The sequence below is a fragment of the Eleutherodactylus coqui genome, chromosome 5 (assembly GCF_035609145.1).
Source record: "Eleutherodactylus coqui strain aEleCoq1 chromosome 5, aEleCoq1.hap1, whole genome shotgun sequence".
Classification (NCBI taxonomy): Eukaryota; Metazoa; Chordata; class Amphibia; order Anura; family Eleutherodactylidae; genus Eleutherodactylus; species Eleutherodactylus coqui.
The window spans coordinates 2,032,806-2,048,418 of NC_089841.1; the positions used below are offsets into that span (position 1 = coordinate 2,032,806).

The window sequence follows — 15,613 nt, forward strand, 5'->3', positions numbered from 1 at the left end:
CCGACCAGCAGGGAGCAACAAGTGATTCTCCATCCAAGCATTCTCTTCTTTCTACACAGAGCTATTATTAGTAAGCTCCTCCTCTTCCTGTCATGTGACCATAATACCTTGTGATTTCTTGCTCTCCGACCTCCTAGCAGTCCCTACATTCTAGCAGCCTTTTCTCTCGCTCCACATAAGTACATTATAGTAAACCCCTCCTCTTCCTGTCATGTGACCATAATACCATGTGACTTCCTGCCCTCAGACCTCCTATCAGTCCCTCCATTCTAGCATCTCCCAGCTGAGGTCAGTTATAGTAATAATAATCCTTATTTGTATAGCGCCAACATATCCCGCAGCGCTTACATAGACAGGGGGGATACAGAAAGACAGAAGGACAAACATCACAGAACCGCGGTTACAGAGTAATCAGCTGATGGAAACAATAGGGGTGCGGGTCCTGCTCCAACGGGCTTACATACTACAAGTAATGGGGGGATACAGAAGGTAAAGGGGTTGGAGATGTGCACGGTATGGCGGGGTGGAGATGTGCACGGTATGGTGGGGGTGGAGATGTGCACAGTATGGTGGGGTGGAGATGTGCACAGTATGGGGGGTGGAGATGTGCACGGTATGGGGGGTGGAGATGTGCACAGTATGGTGGGGTGGAGATGTGCATGGTATGGTGGGGTGGAGATGTGCACGGTATGGCGGGGTGGAGATGTGCACGGTATGGCGAGGTGGAGATGTGCCCGGTATGGCGGGGTGGAGATGTGCGCGGTATGGGGGGGTGGAGATGTGCACAGTATGGCAGGGTGGAGATGTGCACGGTATGGCGGGGTGGAGATGTGCACGGTATGGTGGGGGTGGAGATGTGCACAGTATGGTGGGGTGGAGATGTGCACAGTATGGTGGGGCGGAGATGTGCATGGTATGGCGGGGTGGAGATGTGCATGGTATGGCGGGGTGGAGATGTGCATGGTATGGCGGGGCGGAGATGTGCATGGTATGGCGGGGTGGAGATGTGCACGGTATGGGGGGTGGAGATGTGCCCGGTATGGTGGGGTGGAGATGTGCATGGTATGGTGGGGTGGAGATGTGCACGGTATGGTGGGGTGGAGATGTGCGCGGTATGGGGGGGTGGAGATGTGCACGGTATGGTGGAGATGTGCACGGTATGGTGGGGGTGGAGATGTGCACGGTATGGTGGGGTGGAGATGTGTGCGGTATGGGGAGGTGGAGATGTGCACGGTATGGTGGGGTGGAGATGTGCACGGTATGGGGGGGTGGAGGTGTGCACGGTATGGTGGGGTGGAGATGTGCACAGTATGGTGGGGTGGAGATGTGCACAGTATGGGGGGTGGAGATGTGCACGGTATGGGGGGTGGAGATGTGCACAGTATGGTGGGGTGGAGATGTGCATGGTATGGTGGGGTGGAGATGTGCACGGTATGGCGGGGTGGAGATGTGCACGGTATGGCGAGGTGGAGATGTGCCCGGTATGGCGGGGTGGAGATGTGCGCGGTATGGGGGGGTGGAGATGTGCACAGTATGGCAGGGTGGAGATGTGCACGGTATGGCGGGGTGGAGATGTGCACGGTATGGTGGGGGTGGAGATGTGCACAGTATGGTGGGGTGGAGATGTGCACAGTATGGTGGGGCGGAGATGTGCATGGTATGGCGGGGTGGAGATGTGCATGGTATGGCGGGGTGGAGATGTGCATGGTATGGCGGGGCGGAGATGTGCATGGTATGGCGGGGTGGAGATGTGCACGGTATGGGGGGTGGAGATGTGCCCGGTATGGTGGGGTGGAGATGTGCATGGTATGGTGGGGTGGAGATGTGCACGGTATGGTGGGGTGGAGATGTGCGCGGTATGGGGGGGTGGAGATGTGCACGGTATGGTGGAGATGTGCACGGTATGGTGGGGGTGGAGATGTGCACGGTATGGTGGGGTGGAGATGTGTGCGGTATGGGGAGGTGGAGATGTGCACGGTATGGTGGGGTGGAGATGTGCACGGTATGGGGGGGTGGAGGTGTGCACGGTATGGTGGGGTGGAGATGTGCACGGTATGGTGAGGTGGAGATGTGCACGGTATGGTGGGGTGGAGATGTGCATGGTATGGTGGGGTGGAGATGTGCGCGGTATGGGGGGGTGGAGATGTGCGCGGTATGGGGGGGTGGAGATGTGCACGGTATGGCAGGGTGGAGATGTGCACGGTATGGCGGGGTGGAGATGTGCACGGTATGGCGGGGTGGAGATGTGCACGGTATGGAGGGGTGGAGATGTGCGCGGTATGGTGGGGTGGAGATGTGCACGGTATGGTGGGGTGGAGATGTGCACGGTATGGTGGGGGTGGAGATGTGCACGGTATGGTGGGGTGGAGATGTGCACGGTATGGTGGGGTGGAGATGTGCACGGTATGGTGGGGGTGGAGATGTGCACGGTATGGTGGGGTGGAGATGTGCACGGTATGGTGGGGTGGAGATGTGCGCGGTATGGTGGGGTGGAGATGTGCACGGTATGGTGGGGTGGAGATGTGCACGGTATGGTGGGGTGGAGATGTGCACGGTATGGGGAGGTGGAGATGTGCACGGTATGGCGGGGTGGAGATGTGCACGGTATGGTGGGGTGGAGATGTGCATGGTATGGCGGGGTGGAGATGTGCACGGTATGGTGGGGTGGAGATGTGCACGGTATGGTGGGGTGGAGATGTGCACGGTATGGTGGGGTGGAGATGTGCACGGTATGGTGAGGTGGAGATGTGCACGGTATGGTGAGGTGGAGATGTGCACGGTATGGGGGGTGGAGATGTGCGCGGTGCGGTGAGGTGGAGATGTGCACGGTATGGCGGGGTGGAGATGTGCACAGTATGGTGAGGTGGAGATGTGCACGGTATGGGGGGTGGAGATGTGCGCGGTGCGGTGAGGTGGAGATGTGCACGGTATGGCGGGGTGGAGATGTGCACGGTATGGGGGGTGGAGATGTGCACGGTATGGTGAGGTGGAGATGTGCACGGTATGGCGGGTGGAGATGTGCGCGGTATGGTGAGGTGGAGATGTGCACGGTATGGTGAGGTGGAGATGTGCACGGTATGGTGAGGTGGAGATGTGCGCGGTATGGTGAGGTGGAGATGTGCACGGTATGGTGAGGTGGAGATGTGCACGGTATGGCGGGGTGGAGATGTGCACGGTATGGCGGGGTGGAGATGTGCACGGTATGGCGGGGTGGAGATGGGCACGGTATGGCGGGGTGGAGATGGGCACGGTATGGCGGGGTGGAGATGGGCACGGTATGGGGGGTGGAGATGGGCACGGTATGGGGGGTGGAGATGGACACAGTATGGTGGGGTGGAGATGGACACAGTATGGTGGGGTGGAGATGGGTACAGTATGGCGGGGTGGAGATGGGCACGGTATGGCGGGGTGGAGATGGGCACGGTATGGGGGGTGGAGATGTGTACGGTATGGGGGGTGGAGATGGGCACGGTATGGTGGGGTGGAGATAAGCGCGGTATGGGGGGGGTGGAGATGTGCACAGTATGGCGGGGTGGAGATGTGCACGGTATGGTGGGGTGGAGATGGGCGCGGTATGGCGGGGTGGAGATGTGCACGGTATGGCGGGGTGGAGATGTGCGCGGTATGGGGGGGGGGGTGGAGATGTGCCCGGTATGGGGGGGGGGGTGGAGATGTGCACGGTATGGGGGGGCGGAGATGTGCCCGGTATGGCGGGGCGGAGATGTGCATGGTATGGCGGGGCGGAGATGTGCATGGTATGGCGGGGTGGAGATGTGCATGGTATGGCGGGGTGGAGATGTGCATGGTATGGCGGGGTGGAGATGTGCATGGTATGGCGGGGTGGAGATGTGCACGGTATGGCGAGGTGGAGATGGGCGCGGTATGGCAGGGTGGAGATGTGCACGGTATGGCGGGGTGGAGATGTGCGCGGTATGGGGGGGGGGGGGGTGGAGATGTGCCCGGTATGGGGGGGGGGGGGGGGTGGAGATGTGCACGGTATGGGGGGGCGGAGATGTGCCCGGTATGGCGGGGTGGAGATGTGCACGGTATGGTGGGGTGGAGATGGGCGCGGTATGGCGGGGTGGAGATGTGCACGGTATGGCGGGGTGGAGATGTGCGCGGTATGGCGGGGTGGAGATATGCGCGGTATGGCGGGGTGGAGATGTGCACGGTATGGCAGGGTGGAGATGTGCACGGTATGGCGGGGTGGAGATGGGCGCGGTATGGCGGGGTGGAGATGTGCACGGTATGGGGGGCTGGAGATGTGCGCGGTATGGCGGGGTGGAGATGTGCGCGGTATGGCGGGGTGGAGATGTGCACGGTATGGCGGGGTGGAGATGTGCACGATATGGGGGGTGGAGATGTGCAGGTATGGTGGGGTGGAGATGTGCGCGGTATGGCGGGGTGGAGATGGGCACGGTATGGCGGGGTGGAGATGGGCACGGTATGGCGGGGTGGAGATGGGCACGGTATGGCGGGGTGGAGATGGGCACGGTATGGGGGGCTGGAGATGTGCGCGGTATGGCGGGGTGGAGATGTGCGCGGTATGGCGGGGTGGAGATGTGCGCGGTATGGCGGGGTGGAGATGTGTACGGTATGGGGGGTGGAGATGTGCGCGGTATGGCGGGGTGGAGATGTGCACGGTATGGGGGGCTGGAGATGTGCGCGGTATGGCGGGGTGGAGATGTGCGCGGTATGGCGGGGTGGAGATGGGCGCGGTATGGCGGGGTGGAGATGGGCGCGGTATGGCGGGGTGGAGATGGGCACGGTATGGCGGGGTGGAGATGTGCACGGTATGGTGGGGTGGAGATGTGTACGGTATTGCGGGGTGGAGATGTGCGCGGTATTGCGGGGTGGAGATGTGCACGGTATGGGGGGGTGGAGATGTGCGCGGTATGGCGGGGTGGAGATGTGCGCGGTATGGCGGGGTGGAGATGTGCGCGGTATGGCGGGGTGGAGATGGGCACGGTATGGTGGGGTGGAGATGAGCACGGTATGGCGGGGTGGAGATGTGCACGGTATGGTGAGGTGGAGATGTGCACGGTATGGTGGGGTGGAGATGTGCACGGTATGGCGGGGTGGAGATGTGCACGGTATGGCGGGGTGGAGATGGGCACGGTATGGGGGGTGGAGATGGGCACGGTATGGGGGGTGGAGATGGACACAGTATGGCGGGGTGGAGATGGGCACGGTATGGGGGGTGGAGATGGGCACGGTATGGGGGGTGGAGATGTGCACGGTATGGCGGGGTGGAGATGTGCACGGTATGGTGAGGTGGAGATGTGCACGGTATGGTGGAGATGTGCACGGTATGGTGGGGTGGAGATGTGCACAGTATGGCGGGGTGGAGATGTGCACGGTATGGTGGGGTGGAGATGTGCCCGGTATGGCGGGGTGGAGATGTGCACGGTATGGTGGGGTGGAGATGTGCACGGTATGGTGGGGTGGAGATGTGCACGGTATGGCGGGGTGGAGATGGGCACGGTATGGGGGGTGGAGATGGGCACGGTATGGGGGGTGGAGATGGACACAGTATGGTGGGGTGGAGATGGACACAGTATGGTGGGGTGGAGATGGGCACAGTATGGCGGGGTGGAGATGGGCACGGTATGGCGGGGTGGAGATGGGCACGGTATGGGGGGTGGAGATGTGTACGGTATGGGGGGTGGAGATGGGCACGGTATGGTGGGGTGGAGATGGGCGCGGTATGGGGGGGGTGGAGATGTGCACAGTATGGCGGGGTGGAGATGTGCACGGTATGGTGGGGTGGAGATGGGCGCGGTATGGCGGGGTGGAGATGTGCACGGTATGGCGGGGTGGAGATGTGCGCGGTATGGGGGGGGGGGGTGGAGATGTGCCCGGTATGGGGGGGGGGGGGTGGAGATGTGCACGGTATGGGGGGGCGGAGATGTGCCCGGTATGGCGGGGTGGAGATGTGCATGGTATGGCGGGGTGGAGATGTGCATGGTATGGCGGGGTGGAGATGTGCATGGTATGGCGGGGTGGAGATGTGCATGGTATGGCGGGGTGGAGATGTGCATGGTATGGCGGGGTGGAGATGTGCACGGTATGGCGAGGTTGAGATGGGCGCGGTATGGCAGGGTGGAGATGTGCACGGTATGGCGGGGTGGAGATGTGCGCGGTATGGGGGGGGGGGTGGAGATGTGCCCGGTATGGGGGGGGGGGGGGGTGGAGATGTGCACGGTATGGGGGGGCGGAGATGTGCCCGGTATGGCGGGGTGGAGATGTGCACAGTATGGTGGGGTGGAGATGGGCGCGGTATGGCGGGGTGGAGATGTGCGCGGTATGGCGGGGTGGAGATATGCGCGGTATGGCGGGGTGGAGATGTGCACGGTATGGCAGGGTGGAGATGTGCACGGTATGGCGGGGTGGAGATGGGCGCGGTATGGCGGGGTGGAGATGTGCACGGTATGGGGGGCTGGAGATGTGCGCGGTATGGCGGGGTGGAGATGTGCGCGGTATGGCGGGGTGGAGATGTGCACGGTATGGCGGGGTGGAGATGTGCACGATATGGGGGGTGGAGATGTGCAGGTATGGTGGGGTGGAGATGTGCGCGGTATGGCGGGGTGGAGATGGGCACGGTATGGCGGGGTGGAGATGGGCACGGTATGGCGGGGTGGAGATGGGCACGGTATGGCGGGGTGGAGATGGGCACGGTATGGGGGGCTGGAGATGTGCGCGGTATGGCGGGGTGGAGATGTGCGCGGTATGGCGGGGTGGAGATGTGTACGGTATGGGGGGTGGAGATGTGCGCGGTATGGCGGGGTGGAGATGTGCACGGTATGGGGGGCTGGAGATGTGCGCGGTATGGCGGGGTGGAGATGGGCGCGGTATGGCGGGGTGGAGATGGGCGCGGTATGGCGGGGTGGAGATGGGCGCGGTATGGCGGGGTGGAGATGGGCGCGGTATGGCGGGGTGGAGATGGGCACGGTATGGCGGGGTGGAGATGGGCACGGTATGGCGGGGTGGAGATGGGCACGGTATGGTGGGGTGGAGATGAGCACGGTATGGCGGGGTGGAGATGTGCACGGTATGGTGGGGTGGAGATGTGTACGGTATGGTGGGGTGGAGATGTGCGCGGTATTGCGGGGTGGAGATGTGCACGGTATGGGGGGGTGGAGATGTGCGCGGTATGGCGGGGTGGAGATGTGCGCGGTATGGCGGGGTGGAGATGTGCGCGGTATGGCGGGGTGGAGATGTGCGCGGTATGGCGAGGTGGAGATGTGCGCGGTATGGGGGGTGGAGATGTGCGCGGTATGGGGGGTGGAGATGTGCGCGGTATGGCGAGGTGGAGATGTGCACGGTATGGCGAGGTGGAGATGTGCACGGTATGGCGGGGTGGACATGGGCACGGTATGGCGGGGTGGAGATGGACACGGTTTGGCGCGGTGGAGATGTGCACAGTATGGCGGGGTGGAGATGTGCAGGTATGGCGGGGTGGAGATGTGCACGGTATGGGGGGTGGAGATGTGCACGGTATGGTGAGGTGGAGATGTGCACGGTATGGGGGGGTGGAGATGGGCACGGTATGGGGGGGTGGACATGGGCACGGTATGGCGGGGTGGAGATGTGCACGGTATGGGGGGGTGGAGATGTGCGCGGTATGGGGGGGTGGAGATGGGCACTGTATGGCGGGGTGGAGATGGGCACTGTATGGCGGGGTGGAGATGGGCACTGTATGGCGGGGTGGACATGGGCACGGTATGGCGGGGTAGACATGGGCACGGTATGGCGGGGTGGAGATGTGCACGGTATGGCGGGGTGGAGATGTGCACGGTATGGGGGGGTGGAGATGTGCGCTTTATGGCGGGGTGGAGATGTGCGCAGTATGTGGGGGTGGAGATGTGCACGGTATGGCGGGGTGGAGATGTGCACGGTATGGGGAGGTGGAGATGTGCACGGTATGGCGGGGTGGAGATGTGCACGGTATGGCGGGGTGAAGATGTGCACGGTATGGCGGGGTGGAGATGTGCACGGTATGGGGGGGGGTGGAGATGTGCACGGTATGGCGGGGTGGAGATGTGCACGGTATGGCGGGCTGGAGAGTGAGCGATGTTATACACATAGACATTGGTCAGACATTAGCCGTGTGATGGCAGGATCAGTATGACTGCAGGAGCGGTTTATGATGGCTAGCAGGGATTGCAGTCAGTAGGTCAGGGAGCATGTTATCAGGCGGAGTACAGAGGGGTTTGTTTAGGGGATGCGGTATGCCTCCCTGAAGAGGTGTGTTTTTAGAGCACGCCTGAAGTTCTGCGAGTCCTGGATTGCTCGGGTAGCCTTTGGTAGTGCGTTCCAGAGGATCGGTGCTGCTCTGGAGAAGTCTTGGAGGCGGGAATGAGAAGTTCGAATTAAAGGGGCGCTCAGTCTGGTTTTGTAGCAGAGCGGAGAGCCCGGGCTGGTTGATGGATTGAGATGAGGGAGGCGATATAGGGGGGCGCTGCACTGTGGATGAGGGAGGCAATGTAGGGGGGCGCTGTGCTGTGGATGAGGGATACAATATAGGGGGGCGCTGCGCTGTGGATGAGGGATACAATGTAGGGTGGCGCTGCGCTGTGGATGAGGGATACAATGTAGGGCGGCGCTGCGCTGTGGATGAGGGATACAATATAGGAGGGCGCTGCGCTGTGGATGAGGGATACAATGTAGGGTGGCGCTGCGCTGTGGATGAGGGATACAATATAGGGGGCGCTGTGCTGTGGATGAGGGATACAATATAGGGCGGCGCTGCGCTGTGGATGAGGGATACAATATAGGGCGGCGCTGCGCTGTGGATGAGGGATACAATATAGGGGGGCGCTGCGCTGTGGATGAGGGATACAATATAGGGGGGCGCTGCGCTGTGGATGAGGGATACAATATAGGGGGGCGCTGCACTGTGGATGAGGGATACAATATAGGGGGGCGCTGCGCTGTGGATGAGGGATACAATATAGGGCGGCGTGGTGCTGTGGATGAGGGATACAATGTAGGGCGGTGCTGTGGATGAGGGATACAATATAGGGGGGCGCTGCGCTGTGGATGAGGGATACAATATAGGGGGGCGCTGTGCTGTGGATGAGGGATACAATATAGGGGGGCGCTGCGCTGTGGATGAGGGATACAATATAGGGCGGCGCTGCGCTGTGGATGAGGGATACAATATAGGGGGCGCTGCGCTGTGGATGAGGGATACAATATAGGGGGGCGCTGCGCTGTGGATGAGGGATACAATATAGGGTGGGGCGGTGCTGTGGATGTGGGATACAATATCGGGGGCGCTGCACTGTGGATATGGGATACAATATAGGGGGGCGCTGTGCTGTGGATGAGGGATACAATATAGGGGGCGCTGCACTGTGGATGAGGGATACAATATAGGGGGGCGCTGCACTGTGGATGAGGGATACAATATAGGGGGCGCTGCGCTGTGGATGAGGGATACAATATAGGGGGCGCTGCGCTGTGGATGAGGGATACAATATAGGGGGGCGCTGCGCTGTGCATGAGGGATACAATATAGGGGGGCGCTGCACTATGGATGAGGGATACAATATAGGGGGGCGCTGTGCTGTGTATGAGGGATACAATATAGAGGGGCGCTGTGCTGTGTATGAGGGATACAATATAGGGGGGCGCTGTGCTGTGGATGAGGGATACAATATAGGGGGGTGCTGCACTGTGGATGAGGGATATAATATAGGGGGGCGCTGCGGATGAGGGATACAATATAGGGGGGCGCTGCGGATGAGGGATACAATATAGGGGGGCGCTGCGCTGTGGATGAGGGATACAATGTAGGGGGGTGCTGCACTGTGGATGAGGGATATAATATAGGGGGGCGCTGCGGATGAGGGATACAATATAGGGGGGCGCTGCGGATGAGGGATACAATATAGGGGGGCGCTGCGCTGTGGATGAGGGATACAATATAGGGGGGGCGCTGCGCTGTGGATGAGGGATACAATATAGGGGGCGCTGCGCTGTGGATGAGGGATACAATATAGGGGGGCGCTGCGGATGAGGGATACAATATAGGGGGGCGCTGCGGATGAGGGATACAATATAGGGGGGCGCTGCGCTGTGGATGAGGGATACAATATAGGGGGCGCTGTGCTGTGGATGAGGGATACAATATAGGGGGGCGCTGTGCTGTGGATGAGGGATACAATGTAGGGGGGCGCTGCACTGTGGATGAGGGATACAATATAGGGGGGCGCTGCGCTGTGGATGAGGGATACAATATAGGGGGGCGCTGCGCTGTGGATGAGGGATACAATATAGGGGGGCGCTGCACTGTGGATGAGGGATACAATATAGGGGGCGCTGCGCTGTGGATGAGGGATACAATATAGGGGGCGCTGCGCTGTGGATGAGGGATACAATATAGGGGGGCGCTGCACTGTGGATGAGGGATACAATATAGGGGGCGCTGTGCTGTGGATGAGGGATACAATATAGGGGGCGCTGCGCTGTGGATGAGGGATACAATATAGGGGGCGCTGCACTGTGGATGAGGGATACAATATAGGGGGGCGCTGTGCTGAGGATGAGGGATACAATATAGGGGGGCGCTGTGCTGTGGATGAGAGATACAATGTAGGTGGGGGGGCGCTGTGGATGAGGGATACAATATAGGGGGCGCTGCGCTGTGGATGAGGGATACAATATAGGGGGCGCTGCGCTGTGGATGTGGGATACAATATAGGGGGCGCTGCACTGTGGATGAAGGATACAATATAGGGGGGCGCTGTGGATGAGGGATACAATATAGGGGGCGCTGCGCTGTGGATGAGGGATACAATATAGGGGGGGGGGCGCTGTGGATGAGGGATACAATATAGGGGGGCGCTGTGGATGAGGGATACAATATAGGGGGCGCTGCGCTGTGGATGAGGGATACAATATAGGGGGGCGCTGCACTGTGGATGAGGGATACAATATAGGGGGCGCTGCACTGTGGATGAGGGATACAATGTAGGGGGGCGCTGCGCTGTGGATGAGGGATACAATATAGGGGGGCGCTGCGCTGTGGATGAGGGATACAATATAGGGGGGTGCTGCACTGTGGATGAGGGATATAATATAGGGGGCGCTGGGCTGTGGATGAGGGATACAATATAGGGGGGCGCTGCGCTGTGGATGAGGGATACAATATAGGGGGGCGCTGCGCTGTGGATGAGGGATACAATATAGGGGGGTGCTGCACTGTGGATGAGGGATATAATATAGGGGGCGCTGGGCTGTGGATGAGGGATACAATATAGGGGGGCGCTGCACTGTGGATGAGGGATACAATATAGGGGGCGCTGTGCTGTGGATGAGGGATACAATATAGGGGGGCGCTGTGCTGTGTATGAGGGATACAATATAGGGGGGCGCTGTGCTGTGGATGAGGGATACAATATAGAGGGGCGCTGTGCTGTGTATGAGGGATACAATATAGGGGGGCGCTGTGGATGAGGGATACAATATAGGGGGCGCTGTGCTGTGGATGAGGGATACAATATAGGGGGGCGCTGCGCTGTGGATGAGGGATACAATATAGGGGGGCGCTGCGCTGTGGATGAGGGATACAATATAGGGGGCGCTGCGCTGTGGATGAGGGATACAATATAGGGGGGCGCTGTGGATGAGGGATACAATATAGGGGGGCGCTGCGCTGTGGATGAGGGATACAATATAGGGGGGCGCTGCGCTGTGGATGAGGGATACAATATAGGGGGGCGCTGTGCTGTGGATGAGGGATACAATATAGGGGGCGCTGTGCTGAGGATGAGGGATACAACGTAGGGGGTGCTGCGCTGTGGATGAGGGATACAATATAGGGGGGCGCTGCGCTGTGGATGAGGGATACATTATAGGGGGGCGCTGCACTGTGGATGAGGGATACAATATAGGGGGCGCTGTGCTGTGGATGAGGGATACAATATAGGGGGCGCTGCGCTGTGGATGAGGGATACAATATAGGGGGCGCTGCACTGTGGATGAGGGATACAATATAGGGGGGCGCTGTGCTGAGGATGAGGGATACAATATAGGGGGGCGCTGTGCTGTGGATGAGAGATACAATGTAGGTGGGGGGGCGCTGTGGATGAGGGATACAATATAGGGGGCGCTGCGCTGTGGATGAGGGATACAATATAGGGGGCGCTGCGCTGTGGATGTGGGATACAATATAGGGGGCGCTGCACTGTGGATGAAGGATACAATATAGGGGGGCGCTGTGGATGAGGGATACAATATAGGGGGCGCTGCGCTGTGGATGAGGGATACAATATAGGGGGGGGGGCGCTGTGGATGAGGGATACAATATAGGGGGGCGCTGTGGATGAGGGATACAATATAGGGGGCGCTGCGCTGTGGATGAGGGATACAATATAGGGGGGCGCTGCACTGTGGATGAGGGATACAATATAGGGGGCGCTGCACTGTGGATGAGGGATACAATGTAGGGGGGCGCTGCGCTGTGGATGAGGGATACAATATAGGGGGGCGCTGCGCTGTGGATGAGGGATACAATATAGGGGGGTGCTGCACTGTGGATGAGGGATATAATATAGGGGGCGCTGGGCTGTGGATGAGGGATACAATATAGGGGGGCGCTGCGCTGTGGATGAGGGATACAATATAGGGGGGCGCTGCGCTGTGGATGAGGGATACAATATAGGGGGGTGCTGCACTGTGGATGAGGGATATAATATAGGGGGCGCTGGGCTGTGGATGAGGGATACAATATAGGGGGGCGCTGCACTGTGGATGAGGGATACAATATAGGGGGCGCTGTGCTGTGGATGAGGGATACAATATAGGGGGGCGCTGTGCTGTGTATGAGGGATACAATATAGGGGGGCGCTGTGCTGTGGATGAGGGATACAATATAGAGGGGCGCTGTGCTGTGTATGAGGGATACAATATAGGGGGGCGCTGTGGATGAGGGATACAATATAGGGGGCGCTGTGCTGTGGATGAGGGATACAATATAGGGGGGCGCTGCGCTGTGGATGAGGGATACAATATAGGGGGGCGCTGCGCTGTGGATGAGGGATACAATATAGGGGGCGCTGCGCTGTGGATGAGGGATACAATATAGGGGGGCGCTGTGGATGAGGGATACAATATAGGGGGGCGCTGCGCTGTGGATGAGGGATACAATATAGGGGGGCGCTGCGCTGTGGATGAGGGATACAATATAGGGGGGCGCTGTGCTGTGGATGAGGGATACAATATAGGGGGCGCTGTGCTGAGGATGAGGGATACAACGTAGGGGGTGCTGCGCTGTGGATGAGGGATACAATATAGGGGGGCGCTGCGCTGTGGATGAGGGATACATTATAGGGGGGCGCTGCGCTGTGGATGAGGGATACATTATAGGGGGGCGCTGTGGATGAGGGATACAATATAGGGGGGCGCTGTGGATGAGGGATACAATATAGGGGGGCGCTGCGCTGTGGATGAGGGATACAATATAGGGGGGCGCTGCGCTGTGGATGAGGGATACAACGTAGGGGGCGCTGCGCTGTGGATGAGGGATACAACGTAGGGGGCGCTGCGCTGTGGATGAGGGATACAATATAGGGGGCGCTGCGCTGTGGATGAGGGATACAACGTAGGGGGCGCTGCGCTGTGGATGAGGGATACAATATAGGGGGGCGCTGCGCTGTGGATGAGGGATACATTATAGGGGGGCGCTGCACTGTGGATGAGGGATACAATATAGGGGGCGCTGCACTGTGGATGAGGGATACAATATAGGGGGCGCTGCGCTGTGGATGAGGGATACATTATAGGGGGGTGCTGCACTGTGGATGAGGGATACAATATAGGGGGGCGCTGCGCTGTGGATGAGGGATACAATATAGGGGGCGCTGCGCTGTGGATGAGGGATACATTATAGGGGGGTGCCGCGCTGTGGATGAGGGATACAATATAGGGGGCGCTGCGCTGTGGATGAGGGATACATTATAGGGGGGTGCTGCACTGTGGATGAGGGATACAATATAGGGGGGCGCTGCGCTGTGGATGAGGGATACAATATAGGGGGCGCTGCGCTGTGGATGAGGGATACAATATAGGGGGCGCTGCGCTGTGGATGAGGGATACATTATAGGGGGGTGCTGCACTGTGGATGAGGGATACAATATAGGGGGGCGCCGCGCTGTGGATGAGGGATACAATATAGGGTGGTACTGCACTGTGGATGAGGGATACAATATAGGGGGCGCTGCGCTGTGGATGAGGGATACAATATAGGGGGGCGCTGCACTGTGGATGAGGGATACAATATAGGGGGGCGCTGCGCTGTGGATGAGGGATACAATATAGGGGGCGCTGCGCTGTGGATGAGGGATACAATATAGGGGGCGCTGCACTGTGGATGAGGGATACAATATAGGGGGGCGCTGCGCTGTGGATGAGGGATACAATATAGGGGGCGCTGTGCTGTGGATGAGGGATACAATATAGGGGGGCGCTGTGCTGTGGATGAGGGATACAATATAGGGGAGCGCTGCACTGTGGATGAGGGATACAATATAGGGGGGCGCTGTGGATGAGGGATACAATATAGGGGGGCGCTGTGGATGAGGGATACAATATAGGGGGGCGCTGCACTGTGGATGAGGGATACAATATAGGGGGCTCTGTGCTGTGAATGAGGGATACAATATAGGGGGCGCTGCACTGCGGATGAGGGATACAATATAGGGGGGCGCTGCGCTGTGGATGAGGGATACAATATAGGGGGCGCTGCGCTGTGGATGAGGGATACAATATAGGGGGCGCTGCGCTGTGGATGAGGGATACAATGTAGGGGGGCGCGGTCCTGTGGATGATGAATACAATGTAGGGTGGCGCTGTGCTGTGAATGAGGGATACAATGTAGGGCGGCGCTGTGCTGTGAATGAGGGATACAATATAGGGGGCGCTGCACTGTGGATGAGGGATACAATGAAGTGCGGTGCTGTGGATGAGGGATACAATGTAGGGCGGTGCTGGGGATGAGGGATACAATATAGGGGGGCGCTGTGCTGTGGATGAGGGAGGCAATGTAGGGGGGCGCTGTGCTGTGGATGAGGGATACAATGTAGGGTGGCGCTGAGCTGTGGATGAGGGATACAATGTAGGGGAGAGCTGCACTGTGGATGAGGGATACAATATAGGGGGGCGCTGTGCTGTGGATGAGGGATACAATGTAGGGCGGTGCTGTGGATGAGGGATACAATATAGGGGGGCGCTGTGCTGTGGATGAGAGATACAATGTAGGTGGGGGGGCGCTGTGGATGAGGGATACAATATAGGGGGCGCTGCACTGTGGATGAGGGATACAATGTAGGGCGGCGCTGTGCTGTGAATGAGGGATACAATATAGGGGGCGCTGTGCTGTGGATGAGGGATACAATATAGGGGGGCGCTGTGCTGTGGATGAGGGATAGAATATAGGGGGGCGCTGCACTGTGGATGAAGGATACAATGTAGGGGGGCGCTGTGCTGTGGATGAGGGATACAATATAGGGGGGTGCTGCGCTGTGGATGAGGGATACAATATAGGGGGGCGCTGCACTGTGGATGAAGGATACAATGTAGGGGGGCGCTGTGCTGTGGATGAGGGATA

At 59.4% G+C, this 15,613-nt stretch overlaps 1 protein-coding gene across 3 annotated transcripts in view; it reads left to right on the forward strand.

Annotated features, from left to right (window-relative positions):
- Positions 1 to 227: 227 nt before the first annotated feature.
- LOC136627259 (oocyte zinc finger protein XlCOF7.1-like) overlaps positions 228 to 15,613 on the forward strand; it is an 80,366-nt gene continuing 64,980 nt past the window's right edge. For all 3 annotated transcript variants that reach the window (XM_066602194.1, XM_066602197.1, XM_066602198.1), the window contains exon 1: positions 228 to 288. The gene's annotated coding sequence lies outside the window, so the exon portion shown is untranslated. The remainder of the gene's footprint in view (positions 289 to 15,613) is intronic.